Genomic DNA, 18,681 nt, shown 5'->3' with positions numbered 1-18,681 from the left:
TGGGGCCAAGAGCCTTGGTTTTCCAAATGATTACAACTGACTTTTTCACGATTGAGCATATATGAGCTTTACAATTGTGCAACCGTAAGAAGAACTCATAGTGAAGTTTTAGGGTCGTTTTGAAAAAGTCTTACTCAGAGGAGCTACTACAAAGGGGTTCATTGCAGAAAGCCAGACCTCGTGGCGCAATGGTAGTGCTCCTGACTTCAGAGCAGAAGCTTGCGTGTTCAAATCACGTCGGGGTCAAGAACTTCCTTTTGAAGAGCAGATCACCCTACTTAAGGGGTGTTGTACGCCCAATGTTCACTCCCTGAATGTCTTGAAGAATGAATGCCACAAACACTAAGAAAAGTATGCCTTGCTTTGGTCTCTGTTTGCTGGGCGTTTGCAAATCTCCTGGAGTGCCTTCATGCTGATTTAGCAACTGTTTTGTGATCTTGAGAGAAAGATAATAAGAGACAAGCAAGATTTGGATGCTTTTTCCTCTAACAGATTTGGGTAATTTATAGAGGAGAACAATAAAAAGGTCATCAATTTCCAATCTGGGAGACGAACCCAAGCCGCCTGGTGAAAACCAGGAATCCTGACCACTAGACAACATGGGATTCTTAGAAAGGCAACCTGGTTGAAAACCAGGAAACCTGAACACTATATTACATAAGACACTTGGAAGGAAAGCTGCATTGTAACACCAGTCAGGCGCAGCAAAAAAATTTCATTAGCTAACCAGTGGAGCCACCAGACACGGTTTTCCAAATTTTACCAGCTGACTTTTTCATGTCTGAGCATGTACGAAAGTTAAACTTGTACAAAAGAAAGAACTCACACAGCAAACACTTTGCTAGTTATTTGGAAAAAGCCTTCCTCGAGGAGGTATAATCTCTTTATGGTGATTTACGAAATCTTTGGTGATCTTAACAGGAGATTATAAATGGACAATCAGAACGAGCGTGCGTTGTATCCTTTTTTTCTGTAACAAAATGAGTTAATTTATAGAGGCTACTACAAAAGTGAGAAAAGCTTCCCATACCGGGAGTTGAACCCAGGTCACCTGGGTGAAAACCAGGAATCCTGACCGCTAGACCATATGGGACTCAAAATGAGCACGATGCCAGTGAGGCATTGAAATATTTGCCAATCCATCAACCAGTGGGGCCAAGAGCCTTGGTTTTCCAAATGATTACAACTGACTTTTTCACGTTTGAGCATATATGACCTTTACACTTGTGCAACCGGAAGAAGAACTCGTAGTGTAGTTTTCGGGTCGTTTTGAAAAAGCCTTACTCAGAGGAGCTACTACAAAGGGGTTCATTGCAGAAAGCCAGACCTCGTGGCGCAACGGTTGTGTGTCTGACTCCAGATCAGACGTTTGCTTGTTCAAATCATGTCTGGGTCAAGCACTTCCCTTTTAAGAGCAGATTCACCTACTTAAGTGGTGTTGTACTCCCAATGATCACTCCCTGAATGTCTTGAAGAATGAATGCCACAAACACTAAGAAGAGTATGCCTTGCTCTGGTCTCTATTTGCTGGGAGCTTGCAAATCTCCTGGAGTGCCTTCATGCTGATTTAGCAACTGTTTTGTGATCTTGAGAGAAAGTTAATAAGAGACAAGCAAGATTTGGATGCTTTTTCTCTAACAGATTTGGGTAATTTACAGAGGAGAACATTAAAAGTGTCATCAATTTCCAATCTGGGAGAGGAACCCAAGCCACCTGGTGAAAACCAGCAATCCTGACAACTAGACAAGATGAGATTCTTTGAAAAGCAACCTGGTTGAAAACCAGGAATCCTGAACACTATATTACATAAGACACTTTAAAGGAAAGCTGCATTGTCACACCAGTCAGGCGCATCAACATTTTCTCATCAGCTAGCCAGTAGAGCCACCAGCGGGCCACCAGAGTGAAAACCAGGAATCCTGACCACTATATTACATAAGACACTTTGAAGGAAAGCTGCATTGTCACACCAGTCAGGCGCATCAACATTTTCTCATCAGCTAACCAGTAGAGCCACAAGACTTGGTTTTTCAAATTTTATCAGGTGACTTTTTCATGTCTGAGCATGTACAAAAGTTAAACTTGTACAATTTTGAAAAAGCCTTACTCAGAGGAGCTACTACAAAGGGGTTCATTGCAGAAAGCCAGACCTCGTGGCGCAACGGTAGTGTGTCTGACTCCAGATCAGATGTTTGCTTGATCAAATCACGTCTGGGTCAAGCACTTCCTTTTGAAGAGCAGATTCACCTACTTAAGGGGTGTTGTACTCCCAATGTTCATTCCCTGAATGTCTTGAAGAATGAATGCCACAAACACTAAGAAGAGTATGCCTTGCTCTGGTCTCTATTTGCTGGGAGCTTGCAAATCTCCTGGAGTGCCTTCATGCTGATTTAGCAACTGTTTTGTGATCTTGAGAGAAAGTTAATAAGAGACAAGCAAGATTTGGATGCTTTTTCTCTAACAGATTTGGGTAATTTACAGAGGAGAACAATAAAAGTGTTATCAATTTCCAATCTGGGAGAGGAACCCAAGCCACCTGGTGAAAACCAGGAATCCTGACCACTAGACAAGATGAGATTCTTTGAAAAGCAACCTGGTTGAAAACCAGGAATCCTGACCACTATATTACATAAGACACTTTAAAGGAAAGCTGCATTGTCACACCAGTCAGGCGCATCAACATTTTCTCATCAGCTAACCAGTAGAGCCACCAGCGGGCCACCAGAGTGAAAACCAGGAATCCTGACCACTATATTACATAAGACACATTGAAGGAAAGCTGCATTGTCACACCAGTCAGGCACATCAACATTTTCTCATCAGCTAACCAGTGGAGCCAGCAGACTTGGTTTTTAAAATTTTATCAGGTGACTTTTTCATGTCTGAGCATGTACGAAAGTTAAACTTGTACAAAAGAAAGAACTCACACCGCAAACACTTTGCTGGTCATTTGGAAAAAGCCTTCCTCAAAGGAGGTATAATCTCTTTATGGTGATTTAAAAAATCTTTGGTGACCTTAACAGGAGATTATAAATGGACAATCAGAACGAGCGTGCGTTGTATCCTTTTTTTCTGTAACAAAATGAGTTAATTTATAGAGGCTACTACAAAAGTGAGAAAAGCTTCCCATACCGGGAGTTGAACCCAGGCCGCCTGGGTGAAAACCAGGCAATATTTGCCAATACATCAACCAGTGGGGCCAAGAGCCTTGGTTTTCCAAATGATTACAACTGACTTTTTCACGTTTGTGACCTTTACACTTGTGCAACCGGAAGAACTCGTAGTGTAGTTTGCGTGTCGTTTTGAAAAAGCCTTACACAGAGGAGCTACTACAAAGTGGTTCATTGCAGAAAGCCAGACCTTGTGGCGCAACAGTAGCACGTCTGACTCCAGATCAGAAGGGTGAGTGTTCATAACACGTCGGGGTCAAGCACTTCCTTTTGAAGAGCAGATTCCCCTACTTAAGGGGTGTTGTACTCCAAATGTTCACTCCCTGAGTGTCTTGAAGAATGAATTCCACAAACACTAACGCCGGTTTCACACTGCACGTGTAAGCAGCGCGTATTTTTTTCGGCGCCCATGTTAACAGATTAGAGCATTTACACCGCACGCAGAGGCGGCGCGGCAGCGCATAGCAGGAGCAGAGCAGGAGCAGCAGTGCCGCGATCGTTTCGGCGTCCTGTCTATTTTTGACGCGCGGCTTACGCTGAATTAAAGTGACAATGCATGATCATGGCAAAAATACACAGCAGTTACCAAAAGCGCATTGATGATATCTATTGTGTTTTAAACAGTCAATCAAATGACCTTCATCAATTTAAAAAGATAACAAATGTCCAAAAACAAACTTGTTGCCCAAACTACAAAAACAAGTTTAAATAATTTATACTGCCAGTTTAGTTTAAGTTAGATTAATTTAATGTATAAATGTATATACACATAACTAATATATATATATATATATATATATATTGTCATAAGGATGTCATGCTGACAATCATAAACAAAAGCACGTGGTGGCATGGTCGAGTGCACCTGAAAATATAATAATGGACGACACTCGTCTCATTGTGGAGGTTGAGAAACGTTCAGTTATTTATGATCCACGAAATATGCTTTATAAAGACTCACAGGCAAAGGAAAAGGCATGGGATGAAGTTGCAGTAGCTCTTGGTGCCGATGGTAAGTAATTTAAAAGTGTTTTTGACAACCTTTCCCTGGCCCAAACAACTTAACTCAATATAGAAAGTGAAATAGAATAGACATGTTATTATAGCACACATTCAGTATGCATGATTTTGTTGAATTTTCGAGAAACTGTGCTGTTTGTTATTACACACATTTATGAATTATCTTTAAGATGTTCATGATGGGTAATGTTTGTAAATTAGATGTGTATCAGACATTTCAACAATCTAAATAAAAAATCTTTCTCCAAGAAACAACAAATGTAAGCATTTATTTACATTTTGCACACAGTAAGCACACATAAATAAGAGAAGCAGATGTAACTGCAAGTCGCTGCTTGGGTTCAATGGACTGCCTGTAGTTTGTTGTTTGCCTTGTTAGTTGGCCTCCAATCAGGGAAAGAATGTGATCCACTTGCTCTGCATTCATCCTGAAGTAGTTTAGGTGTCGGTCACGGTCAAGACGGAGTTCGGCGACAAGATGGTAATATGCACCATATTCTCTCCTTCGTAGGTTCATGGAGTGAACCCAAAAACTGCGTCTTTTCCGTAGTCTTCGTGATAGCAAATACAGCGCAATGGCCTTCCTTCTATCAACAACTCGCACTACACGGTCAACAAAAACAAAGATGAACCAAAAGTTATATAATATTATATTAATATTATTATAATAATATAATATAAATGTATTTGAAAACGAAATAAAGCAATGCCAACTTACCCATTATAGAGTAGCCTACTTTGTCTGTAAACACGCCGCACGCGTAAAACGCTGCCAGTATGAAAGCAAAACGCGCGTGTCCTGCTTTCGCTCACCGTACGCACTGCTCCTGCGCTGCTTACGCGCTGCTAAAGCATGCAGTGTGAAACCGACGTAAGAGTATGCCTTGCTCAGGTCTCTGTTTGCTAGGAGCATGCAAATCTCCTGGAGTGCCTTCATGCTGAATTAGCAACTGTTTTGTGATCTTGAGAGAAAGTTAATAAGAGACGGGCAAGATTTGGATGTTTTTTCTCTAACAGATTTGGGTAATTTACAGAGGAGAACAATAAAAGTGTCACCAATTTCCAATCTGGGAGAGGAACCCAAGCCACCTGGTGAAAACCAGGAATCCTGACCTCTAGACAAGATGATATTCTTAGAAAGGCAACCTGGTTGAAAACCATTAATCCTGACCACTATATTACATAAGACACTTTGAAGGAAAGCTGCATTGTCACACCAGTCAGGCGCATCAACATTTTCTCATCAGCTAACCAATAGAGCCACCAGCGAGCCACGTGGGAGAAAACCAGGAATCTTGACCACTATATTGCATAAGACACTTTGAAGGAAAGCTGCATTGTCACACCAGTCAGTCGCATCAACATTTGCTCATCAGCTAACCAGTGGAGCCACAAGACTTGGTTTTTCAAATTTTACCAGGTGACTTTTTCATGTCTGAGCATGTACGAAAGTTAAACTTGTACAAAAGAAAGAACTCACACCGCAAACACTTTGCTGGTCATTTGGAAAAAGCCTTCCTCAAAGGAGGTATAATCTCTTTATGGTGATTTACAAAATCTTTGGTGATCTTAACAGGAGATTATAAATGGACAATCAGAACGAGCGTGCATTGTATCCTTTTTTTCTGTAACAAAATGAGTTAATTTATAGAGGCTACTACAAAAGTGAGAAAAGCTTCCCATACCGGGAGCTGAACCCAGGCCGCCTGGGTGAAAATCAGGAATCCTGACCGCTAGACCATATGGGACTCAAAATGAGCATGATGCCAGTGAGGCATTGAAATATTTGCCAATCCATCAACCAGTGGGGCCAAGAGCCTTGGTTTTCCAAATGATTACAACTGACTTTTTCACGTTTGAGCATATATGACCTTTACACTTGTGCAACCGGAAGAAGAACTCGTAGTGTAGTTTTCGGGTCGTTTTGAAAAAGCCTTACTCAGAGGAGCTACTACAAAGGGGTTCATCGCAGAAAGCCAGACCTCGTGGTGCAACGGTAGCGCGTCTGACTCCACATCAGAAGGTTGCGTGTTCAAATCATGTCGGGGTCAAGCACTTCCTTTTGAAGAGCAGATTCCCCTACTTAAGGGGTGTTGTACTCCCAATGTTCACTCCCTGAATGTCTTGAAGAATGAATGCCACAAACACTAAGAAGAGTATGCCTTGCTCTGGTCTCTGTTTGCTGGGAGCTTGCAAATCTCCTGGAGTGCCTTCATGCTGATTTAGCAACTGTTTTGTGATCTTGAGAGGAAGTTAATAAGAGACGGGCAAGATTTGGATGCTTTTTCTCTAACAGATTTGGGTAATTTACAGAGGAGAACAATAAAAGTGTCATCAATTTCCAATCTGGGAGATGAACCCAAGCCACCTGGTGAAAACCAGGAATCCTGACCACTATATTACATAAGACACTTTAAAGGAAAGCTGCATTGTCACACCAGTCAGGCGCATCAACATTTTCTCATCAGCTAACCAGTAGAGCCACCAGCGGGCCACCAGAGTGAAAACCAGGAATCCTGACCACTATATTACATCAGACACTTTGAAGGAAAGCTGCATTGTCACACCAGTCAGGCGCATCAACATTTTCTCATCAGCTAACCAGTAGAGCCACAAGACTTGGTTTTTCAAATTTTATCAGGTGACTTTTTCATGTCTGAGCATGTACAAAAGTTAAACTTGTACAATTTTGAAAAAGCCTTACTCAGAGGAGCTACTACAAAGGGGTTCATTGCAGAAAGCCAGACCTCGTGGCGCAACGGTAGTGTGTCTGACTCCCGATCAGATGTTTGCTTGTTCAAATCACGTCTGGATCAAGCACTTCCTTTTGAAGAGCAGATTTACCTACTTAAGGGGTGTTGTACTCCCAATGTTCACTCCCTGAATGTCTTGAAGAATGAATGCCACAAACACTTAAGAAGAGTATGCATTGCTCTGGTCTCTGTTTGCTAGGAGCTTGCAAATCTCCTGGAGTGCCTTCATGCTGATTTAGCAACTGTTTTGTGATCTTGAGAGAAAGTTAATAAGAGTCAAGCAAGATTTGGATGCTTTTTCTCTAACAGATTTGGGTAATTTACAGAGGAGAACAATAAAAGTGTCACCAATTTCCAATCTGGGAGACAAACCCAAGCCACCTGGTGAAAACCAGGAATCCTGACCTCTAGACAAGACGATATTCTTAGAAAGGCAACCCGGTTGAAAACCAGGAATCCTGACCACTATATTACATAAGACACTTTGAAGGAAAGCTGCATTGTCACACCAGTCAGGCGCATCAACATTTTCTCATCAGCTAACCAGTGGAGCCACAAGACTTGGTTTTTCAAATTTTATCAGGTGACTTTTTCATGTCTGAGCATGTACGAAAGTTAAACTTGTACAAAATAAAGAACTCACACCGCAAACACTTTGCTGGTCATTTGGAATAAGCCTTCCTCAAAGGAGGTATAATCTCTTTATGGTGATTTACAAAGTCTTTGGTGATCTTAACAGGAGATTATAAATGGACAATCAGAACGAGCGTGCGTTGTATCCTTTTTTCTGTAACAAAATGAGTATAGAGGCTACTACAAAAGTGAGAAAAGCTTCACATACCGGGAGTTAAACCCAGTCCACCTGGGTGAAAACCAGGAATCCTGACCGCTAGACCATATGGGACTCAAAATGAGAATGATACCAGTGAGGCATTGCAATATTTGACAATCCATCAACCAGTGGGGCCAAGAGCCTTGGTTTTCCAAATGATTACAACTGACTTTTTCCACGTTTGAGCATATATGACCTTTACACTTGTGCAACCGGAAGAAGAACTCATAGTGTAGTTTGTTCACTCCCTGAATGTCTTGAAGAATGAATGCCACAAACACTAAGAAGAGTATGCCTTGCTCTGGTCTCTGTTTGCTGGAGCTTATGTCTTGAAGAATGAATGCCTCAAACACTAAGAAGAGTATGCATTGCTCTGGTCTCTGTTTACTGGGAGCTTGCAAATCTTCTGGAGTGCCTTCATGCTGATTTAGCAACTGTTTTGTGATCTTGAGAGAAAGTTTATAAGAGACGGCCAAGATTTGGATGCTTTTTCTCTAACAGATTTGGGTAATTTACAGAGGAGAACAATAAAAGTGTCATCAATTTCCAATCTGGGAGAGGAACCCAAGCCATCTGGTGAAAACCAGGAATCCTGACCACTAGACAAGATGAGATTCTTTGAAAACCAGGAATCCTGACCACTATATTACATAAGACACTTTGAAGGAAAGCTGCATTGTCACACCAGTCAGGCGCATCAACATTTTCTCATCAGCTAACCAGTAGAGCCACCAGCTGGCCACCTGAGTGAAAACCAGGAATCTTGACCACTATATTGCATAAGACACTTTGAAGGAAAGTTGCATTGTCACATCAGTCAGGCGCATCAACATTTTCTCATCAGCTAACCAGTGGAGCCACCAGACTTGGTTTTTAAAATTTGATCAACTGAATTTTTCATATCTGAGCATGTACGAAAGTTAAACTTGTACAAAAGAAATAACTCACACCGCAAACACTTTGCTGGTCATTTGGAAAAAGCCTTCCTCAAAGGAGGTATAATCTCTTTATGGTGATTTACGAAATCTTTGGTGATCTTAACAGGAGATTATAAATGGACAATCAGAACGAGCCTGCGTTGTATCCTTTTTTTCTGTAAAAAATGAGTTAATTTATAAAGGCTACTACAAAAGTGAGAAAAGCTTCCCATACCGGGAGTTGAACCCAGGCCGCCTGGGTGAAAACCAGGCAATATTTGCCAATACATCAACCAGTGGGGCCAAGAGATTTGGTTTTCCAAATGATTATATCTGACTTTTTCACGTTTGAGCATATATGACCTTTACACTTGTGCAACCGGAATAAGAACTCGTGGTGTAGTTTGTTCACTCCCTAAATGGCTTGAAGAATGAATGCCACAAACACTAAGAAGAGTATGCCTTGCTCTGGTCTCTGTTTGCTAGGAGCTTGCAAATCTCCTGGAGTGCCTTCATGCTGATTTAGCAACTGTTTTGTGATCTTGAGAGAAAGTTAATAAGAGACGTGCAAGATTTGGATGCTTTTTCTCTAACAGATTTGGGTAATTTACAGAGGAGAACAATAAAAGTGTCATCAATTTCCAATCTGGGAGAGGACCCCAAGCCATCTGGTGAAAACCAGGAATCCTGACCTCTAGACAAGATGATATTCTTAGAAAGGCAACCTGGTTGAAAACCAGGAATCCTGACCACTATATTACATAAGACACTTTGAAGGAAAGCTGCATTGTCACACCAGTCAGGCGCATCAACATTTTCTCATCAGCTAACCAGTAGAGCCACCAGCGGGCCACGTGGGAGAAAACCAGGAATCTTGACCACTATATTGCATAAGACACATTGAAGGAAAGCTGCATTGTCACACCAGTCAGGTGCATCAACATTTTCTCATCAGCTAACCAGTGGAGCCACCAGACTTGGTTTTTAAAATTTGATCAGCTGACTTTTTCATGTCTGAGCATGTACGAAAGTTAAACTTGTACAAAAGAAAGAACTCACACCGCAAACACTTTGCTGGTCATTTGGAAAAAGCCTTCCTCAAAGGAGGTATAATCTCTTTATGATGATTTACAAAATCTTTGGTGATCTTAACAGGAGATTATAAATGGACAATCAGAACGAGCTTGCGTTGTATCCTTTTTTTCTGTAACAAAATGAGTTAATTTATAGAGGCTACTACAAAAGTGAGAAAAGCTTCCCATACCGGGAGTTGAATCCTGACCGCTAGACCATATGGGACTCAAAAAGAGCACCATACCAGTGAGGCATTGAAATATTTTCCAATCCATCAACCAGTGGGGCCAAGAGCCTTGGTTTTCCAAATGATTACAACTGACTTTTTCACGTTTGAGCATATATGACCTTTACACTTGTGCAACCGGAAGAAGAACTCGTAGTGTAGTTTGCGGGTCGTTTTGAAAAAGCCTTACTCAGAGGAGCTACTACAAAGGGGTTCATTGCAGAAAGCCAGACCTCGTGGTTCAACGGTAGCGCGTCTGACTCCAGATCAGAAGGTTGTGTGTTCAAATTATGTCGGGGTCAAGCACTTCCTTTTGAAGAGCAGATTCCCCTACTTAAGGGGTGTTGTACTCCCTGAATGTCTTGAAGAATGAATCCCACAAACACTAAGAAGAGTATGCCTTGCTCTGGTCTCTGTTTGCTGGGAGCTTGCAAATCTCCTGGAGTGCCTTCATGCTGATTTAGCAACTGTTTTGTGATCTTGAGAGAAAGTTAATAAGAGACGGGAAAGATTTGGATGCTTTTTCTCTAACAGATTTGGGTAATTTACAGAGGAGAACAATAAACGTGTCATCAATTTCCAATCTGGGAGAGGAACCCATGCCACCTGGTGAAAACCAGGAATCCTGACCACTATATTACATAAGACACTTTGAAGGAAAGCTGCATTGTCACACTAGTCAGGCGCATCAACATTTTCTCATCAGCTAACCAGTAGAGCCACAAGACTTGGTTTTTCAAATTTTATCAGGTGACTTTTTCATGTCTGAGCATGTACAAAAGTTAAACTTGTACAATTTTGAAAAAGCCTCACTCAGAGGAGCTACTACAAAGGGTTTCATTGCAGAAAGCCAGACCTCGTGGCGCAACGGTAGTGTGTCTGACTCCGTATCAGACGTTTGCTTGTTCAAATCACGTCTGGGTCAAGCACATCCTTTTGAAGAGCAGATTCACCTACTTAAGGGGTGTTGTACTCCCAATGTTCTGAAGGGTGAGGGTCAAAAATCCCTTGTCTCTTCAGATATATCAATTCATATATATATCCTTTTATATCAATATCTATCTATATTCTGTTGCTTAACTTCTTTAATAAAGTGATGAATTAACTATATGCATGATCACATAATCAATTCTGTTTTCTTATACATAACTGAAATCTACTTTGAATCATATGAGTGTTGGAATGTTAATTAGTGTCTTTTAAGGAACATTCCAGAGTCTCTCTCTCTGTCCTGCCCGTAGTCTGAAGGTCCTTTGGGGATAAGCTTAGCTGTGATGAGAGGGGGCAGGGAGAATGTTAAACATATGTTCTGTGTTTGATCGTTACTTTTCTATGATTAATTATATGGGTTAAAATCCTATACAATATTACCTGAATAGTAGAAGTGTGATTTTCTATTATTATTTCTTTAGGGAAGAAATGTATGTTATTTTTCACCCTCTCCTCTGCCTGAGGAGTGAAAATATTATCTCTCTTGTTTTGGCTTAAATGACCTGATAATGTGTGCTCTGGCTCTCCTGTGCCCAGAGAAGAACTGTTGTTCGTCAGTGTTTTGTGTGTGCGTTTGACCTTCTACCCAGGTTTTGAACCTAGGAATCAACAGCAGGCAGACTAGAAGACACCCTGAGACCATCTGCGAGGTCACTTCAGATGTAAATCTCGATCCAGGACGACAATTGCGCTGATTAATGTTGATAGGTCATAGCAATCTATATGTTGTGACTTTATGTTCTTTTAGCCAATCAGGAGTGAAATAATAGAATGTACTCCTTGCAAATGGTATAATTGATGTAAGATTTTGTGTAATGTATGAGTTAGCTTTCGATCTCCTCGTGAGACTTTGCCGTTGGCTGTACCAATTTCACTGCAAACTATTCTTCAGTAAATTTTGGATTCTTTAATTGAACTTCTTGACTCCTGGTTTTCTTTCTCCATATCTGGTCTGGGTCAAAACTGTTATACCCCTAACAGTTTGGTGGAGGATTTAGTGGGCAATCACTCCGTGGTGACATCTCTGGCAAATCAGCAAACAAGGAAGGAAGCTTTTATTAATTGTTAGGGCTGTCTGACTGGAAGACATTTTGAAGGGGAGCGGGAGAGCTTCACTCCGACGAGGCGTGTGAAGAGTAATTTAATTATACTATTGAGAGTATAAGAAGTCACTGAGAGAGCTGTTTAAGGGCAACAGCAAACAGCGCAAGTGAAACGTGCTCTGTGAGGGGGCCCAGGTGGGCATGGGTGAAGCACCACCCCGGCAGAGTGCGTCCCTGGACGAGAGGTCCAGTGGCACAGTAAACCTGCTCAGTCTCTTCCAACTCAGATAGGGGTACCCCGAGCTTAATGAATCAGGCAGTTAGGGATTCAGATATTAGTTATAAAATAAAATAAAATACAATAGGGATTGTTTTGCCAGGGATGCATCAGGAGCGGTCCCAAGTAAGTAAATAAATTGTGACCCTAATTGGTATGGATCAGTATATGTGACCAGGATGTTTGTGAAGAATACTTTGTGGTGAAATTGGTAGAAATCCAGTATTGTTGTTGCTATAGTTAATTTATCCACGTAAAATATTTGCTGCTAAAATCTTTTCGGTAGTGATTTTCAGCTGTGACCAAGAAAAATGTCTGATAAAGAAAATTTTCTGAGTAGTTCTGACCAAAATGAGGAGGGCACACGCTGTAAACAGCTCTGCTCTGACAAGCTCAAATCGAAGAAATGTGCATGAAATCAAAAAGTTAACTCTTAGCGGACTGGACAATGTTTATTTTTGGGCTGTTCTTTTCATGTCATGAATGAAGCCTGATGTAAGATTAACTAAACTGAGAGGGAGCAGCTGTTGAATGGACATGTGTCAGATCATAACTCCTTTTATATCAAAGTGATGAGTAAGAATATTTAGATTATAAAAGGAGTGATCACTTTAAAGCGATTGAATTGTATTTGGGAAATCACATTATCTGGACAAACAATAAAGCTTTGAGTGTATTATGCTAAACTGAAGTCAAATAAGTTATTGAATTTTAAACCAAGGGTGTATTTAAGATAAGTGTTGTTATATTTAGGCTGCAGAACAAAAAAGACGCTGATAGGGCCAAATATTTATCCGTGTTTGCCTATTCATGGATTTGTAAACTGGGTGGTATACCGTTAAACCATGAAAAGGCAATTCCAAATATGATGGACGGATGGTCTAGTTTGATTGCCCAGCGTGATAGAGTGGCAAAAATTATTGGGCAGGAAGTCGGCTGTGATTTGTGTAGTTTGAGTAAGGGTTTTTGAGGCTGTTTGTGAAAAAGCAGAAAGTGCTGTGAAAGATGAGACAGTTCTCCGTCCTCCCTTGGCCCCCACCTTCCCTTCTCAGACTGCTCAGGCAGCGGCTGCTTTCAGCTGTTGATCATACTGATAATCAGAACGATGGGCCATATGCTGAGGCACGCAGATTGTTGAATGTGGCTGTTTCAGCCCCCACCTTATAACATTTCAGAGATTCCTGCCGTGCAAGCAAAGCAGATTAAGCAAAAACCGGGGCCAGAAATCTTAACTTGTCCCCCAGAGAAATGTCTAAACCCATTGAGACGGCATTCGCCGCCTAATCCGACATCAGGATAGGGGAGGATTGAATGCTGAGATGGGGGCTGGCTGTGAGGATGGTCAATGGGTCAGACTCACGGCTGCTGAGAAAACAGTTTGCTTGCAGGGTTGGAACCGTTTAAGTTGTATAACCCAAACAAAATTCTATGGGACAGGCTAGAGGCCGTTGCTAGGCAACAGAATCTGGGGATGGCAGATATACAGTCTTTGGTTGAGGGTTTGGTTCCCCCCAGCAAATTAAGGGCGGTTCAGATTGCTCCTTTCCACCCCAGAGTCCCCACAGATTGGCCTGAGTTTTGTGAAGCTTACTCAGATTACAAGATACGCGTGAAAGATATTTTGGGTCGGGGGTCTTTTCCTGGACCAGTGTAACACAGATTAAACAGAGGGCTGGCGAAAACCCCTTAGAATACATTGAGCGCTCAAGCATAGCCTATGAAACGTACTGTGCTGCAAACAACAACATAGAAGATCTTGATTCTGCCATAGTGATAGAATCCGCTACAGGCGGATTGAATAAACAATACCGAGACATGTTGTTGAACAGTGCCATTGACATTAGATATTGGGAGGATTTGCTTCGTTGGTGCTCTGTAAGCTGGAGCTGTTTGCAAACACGTGAGGATGATGTTAATGTGGGTAAAGTATCTGCTGTGTCAGCTGAAGTGGAAATGAGCCCCCGCCATAACATAACCTGCTATAATTGTGACGAAAAAGGTCATACCTCTAGAGATTGTACCAAGCCTGTTGACAGATGCAGGAATTGTAACAGAGAGGGCCACACTGCTAGACATTGTCGAAGTGGTAAACAAAAAAAAATCACAGAAAATGAGAGTGTGAAATTTTAGAAGATTTTCTGGGCAGAAAATGTGTGTGCTCAGCTTGCCTGACAGAAAAACAAATGCAGTTCTATTTTGATAGCAGGGAACACTGAGACACTTTATCAGTGATCAAGGCCAAAGAGCTGTTCAGCCTCAGTCACCATTCACTTTCATTGAAAAAAAAAAAACACAATGAAACTGAATGTGGTCTGCTGTGAGCAGATGTGGGCCCCTGTGTGAGAGAATGCATTAAAGCAACAGATTGGGCTAAATAAATGCAGGCTTGAAACACAGCAAAAGTATAGGAGCATTTATGAAGATGAATGTGGTCTGAGGTGTTCAGTCTCTAGCAAGCTTCTTAACATTTCATTTTGTATTCCAGCTAGCCGATGATGAGTGTGAAGGATGCCTTATTTTGATTGACACAGGCTGACTGTATCAATTACAGATCTCGATCTTGAGATCACTTCTAACACTGTGTAAAAAGTCACTGTATTGCATACTTTGCAGATGATAAGTGCAGATTTAACAATTTGGCTCATTGTTTCTTTAATTATGAATATTGACTGGAGGCATTTTGAGTTTATTTCTCTTTATTATTCTCTGTGGGTGCTTGGCTGCAATGAAACAATTCGCTTATCTCAGAGTGGCCCCCACCATGAGCGAAAATGTGCAGTGGCAGGATCTGTTAGTCTAACTGAGACTCGCTCTGAGTGGAAGTTTATAATTTCCAAATTCCCTGATGTATGGGCAAAAGATAAATATGATTGTGGTTTAGCACAGATTCAGCCACTGAGCATCCCAGGTCCTTTGCATGAAGCCAAAAGACAATATCCTTTGAAAAATGATGCTCGGGGGGCTGACACTGTTGTAGGTGAATTATGCAAACGGGGGATTGTGATTCCCTGTTCCTCTCCCACTAATTCCCCTATGTGGCCTGTCAAAAGCCAGATGGGAGCTGGCGTTTGACCATTGATTACACTTCTCTGAATTCAGTGTCTGAGAAAATGCACCCTCTGGTGGCCAACCCCGCAACTATCCTACATGAGATAGGTTCTGAACATTGTCTTTTTACTGCTTTAGACATTTCTAACGGTTTTTGGACTTGTCCCCTAGCCAAGGAGGACCAAGGCAGATTTGCTTTCAACAGCAGGGGTTGCCAATGGACATGGAGTCGTTTGCCACAAGGTTTCTGCAACTCACCCACACTGTTTCATCAGATACTAGCATCCTTCATTGATCCGGTAAGAAAACAACTTGAATATGACGGATCTGTTGTTCTACAATATGTGGATGACATTTTAATTGCTAGTCCAACCAAGTTCAAACATTTGACTGCTGTACAGACTGTTTTGAATGCCCTCCAAAACGGGGATTCAAAGTGAACTTGAAGAAAGCACAGCTAGCACTTCCTGAAGTGACTTATTTGGGGCAAATTGTGGGTGTGCACGACAGACGCATCACTCCTGAACGAAGTTAAAGCTATCATTGAACTTCCAAAACCAAACACGGTTACTGGTCTAAGGCAAGTAATGGGTCTTTTGAATTATTGCCGCCAGTATGTTTCTGAATACACTGAACTTTCTAAACCACTCACAGAGGCACTGAAAGGAGGAAAACCTGGATCGGAGCTGATCGACTGGACTGAGGAGATGGAGGAGGCGTTTGTGAGTATCAAAGAAACTCTTGCTTCCTCCTCAGCATTACGTCATGCCGATGCCAGCAGGCCATTCCATCTATGGACATGGGTGGGAACTCGATCCTATTCAGCGGCCCTGGGTCAAAGGGTTCCAGGAAGAAACTCCTATGGGATGGTAGGATATTATTCGGCTCCTATTCCTGTTTCAATGGCAGGACAGCATCCGTGCCTGTTGATATGCGACTGTGCAGAGTGGGCTGTAAAGATTACAGCGGACATTGTGACTCATCAGAAGGTGATACTGCACACTAGACACCAGATTCTGAAACTGTTAACAAACACTCGTTTAGGCTCTATCTCTAATCAAAGACGAGCTAAATGGGAGGCCACTCTCTTGAGTAAAAATGTGGATATAAATATTGACATTGAAACTGCTATCAACCCTGCATCCTTGCTTCCAGAAGAAGGAACTGCACACAACTGTGCCCGACTGATCGAGACGGACAGCCAGAGCCCTCTTCAATCTGAACCACTTTCTGATGCCATGAAGCTGTTCGTGGATGGTTCCAGCTTTCATGAACAGGGAAAACGCTTCACTGGCTGGGCTGTTGTAAATGAACATGGTGAAACTGTTGACTGTGGTTCTCTTTCAGGAAGAGGGGCTCAAGTGGCCGAGCTGGTCGCATTGACACGAGCAGTATGGCCAGGGGAAACGAGTCAATGTTTACACTGACAGCCGTTATGCATATGGTGCTGTTCATGACTTCGGCCCTGTGTGGAGACGCAGAGGATTTCTAACCACTGCCGGTCTGCCGATCTCTCATCAACAGCAGGTAAAAGAACTTATGAATGCCTGTGATCTTCCTGCAACAGGAGCAGTTATCAAAGTCACTGGACATGCAACGGACAAATCTCCTGAGGCCGCAGGAAACCGAGCTGCTGACACAGCTGCCAGACAGGCTGCAACACGGACTGAGACTTGTGTGAGTGATATGGCTCTTGCTTCTCAGGAGAGTGAGACCCCCAGAGACATTTTTAAACTCTATGATGAGGATGACCCTGAAGAGATAGAACAATGGACAAAATTAGGAGCTCAGAAAGATGCAGAAGGACTGTGGAAATTTAATGAGCATTTTGTTTGTCCTGTTTCTGCTCGAACTGAACTAATGTCTTTGTATCATGGTTTGGCACATGCAGGTCCTGAAAAACTACATGCAATGATTTCCAAAACCTGGTGGTGACCACGACTGAGGGCTTCTTGCAATGATTTTTGTAGCTGATGTCTAGTATGCCTTAAGGTTAATTCTTCTTCTAAGCTGAAAATTCCCTTAGGACATGCCCCTCGACCTCAAGGGCCGTGGACACACCTCCAAATTGATTTCATAGGTCCACTGCCCCCTAGTGGAGGTTTTACATACATTCTAATGATTGTTGATCTGTTTTCCAGATGGGTTGAGGCATTTCCACTGAGAAACTGCACCGCAGATGCAACCGCCAAGATTATGTTGAATGAAGTTTTCCCAAGATGGGGTTTGCCCTTACAAATTGATTCAGATCAGGGTACACATTTTACTGGGAAGGTGATGAAAAAATGTCATGAAATTGATGGGGGTGAGGCAACACTTTCACATTCCATTTAGGCCCCAATCTAGCGGATCTATTGAACGCACTAATCGTATGCTTAAAACTTCATTGAGAAAGAGATTGTTGGAGTGGGGAAAAGGGTGGCATGCGGTTGTCCCAGCGATTTTGTTAAGCATGCGAGCCAGCCCTAACAAGACTACACAGCTCAGCCCTTTTGAGGTAATGACAGGTCGCTACATGCGGCTGCCCTGGGATGCCCCCTTGCAACACGAGGGACCATCCAGGCCTTTGAAAGACGCTTTACAAAATTATCTGAAAGCTTTGGATGACAGTCTGTGAGACACACGGGTTAGTGTTAGCACACGACAAGCAGATCGAGATAATGTTGAGCAAAAAGACATGCCTGCTTTGCCTGAAATAGGTGACAATGTAATGTTACAGCGGAGATAGTTTCCCTTAGGTCCGAAATTTGATGGGCCTTATCAGGTGGTATTGACCACTAACACCTCTGTTCTACTGGACAGGGGGGTTTTGGGTACCGTATGGAGACATTGGTCACAGGTGAAACCACTTGAAAAGTGTAACAACTTACTACCTCGGGATCATTAAATGTCTGTCGTGTATGTTAAAATTGTAGAACAAATGTTTTATCATTACAGATGGCTGAATCCGACGACTGAAAGTGAAACGAGCTTTCATCCGATTGGTACTTCCGCTCGTTGGTATTTTTAATTCTGATCGCTTTATCATTTTTGATGTGGATTCAAATTTCAATTTGGACAGGGAGATTCCATGCATTTTCAACTCATTGGGATTGCGAGGAGATCGATAACCGTCCATCATGGGTACAATCCCCATGTCTAAATTCAACTGAGGGTCTAAATTTAATTCCGACTATGTACCAAAAGGTAAATGATCGTTGTTATCGTCTGGACGGAAATGAGACAGTGACCTATTGGCTTGGTCACTCCCCAAATTATCCCGATACTACCCTCATTATGCAAAAAGGTCGGTGGATGGAGAGTGGGTGTCCTCTGTCTGTGTGTGTGGTTG

General features: G+C 42.2%; 2 non-coding genes across 2 annotated transcripts; one reads left to right on the top strand and one right to left on the bottom strand.

The window, feature by feature from the left end:
- Positions 1-1,021: 1,021 nt before the first annotated feature.
- On the bottom strand, positions 1,022-1,093 carry trnae-uuc (transfer RNA glutamic acid (anticodon UUC)). Its single transcript has one exon. It is a non-coding gene; the product is annotated as a tRNA-Glu (tRNA).
- Positions 1,094-6,169: 5,076 nt separating this feature from the next.
- Positions 6,170-6,241, top strand: trnaw-cca (transfer RNA tryptophan (anticodon CCA)). The gene has a single exon. It is a non-coding gene; the product is annotated as a tRNA-Trp (tRNA).
- Positions 6,242-18,681: the final 12,440 nt, after the last annotated feature.

Source organism: Xyrauchen texanus, chromosome 49, assembly GCF_025860055.1.
Source record: "Xyrauchen texanus isolate HMW12.3.18 chromosome 49, RBS_HiC_50CHRs, whole genome shotgun sequence".
Lineage (NCBI taxonomy): Eukaryota > Metazoa > Chordata > Actinopteri > Cypriniformes > Catostomidae > Xyrauchen > Xyrauchen texanus.
Note: the sequence above shows the minus strand (reverse complement) of the source record. Positions and strands in the feature narration are given on the sequence as shown.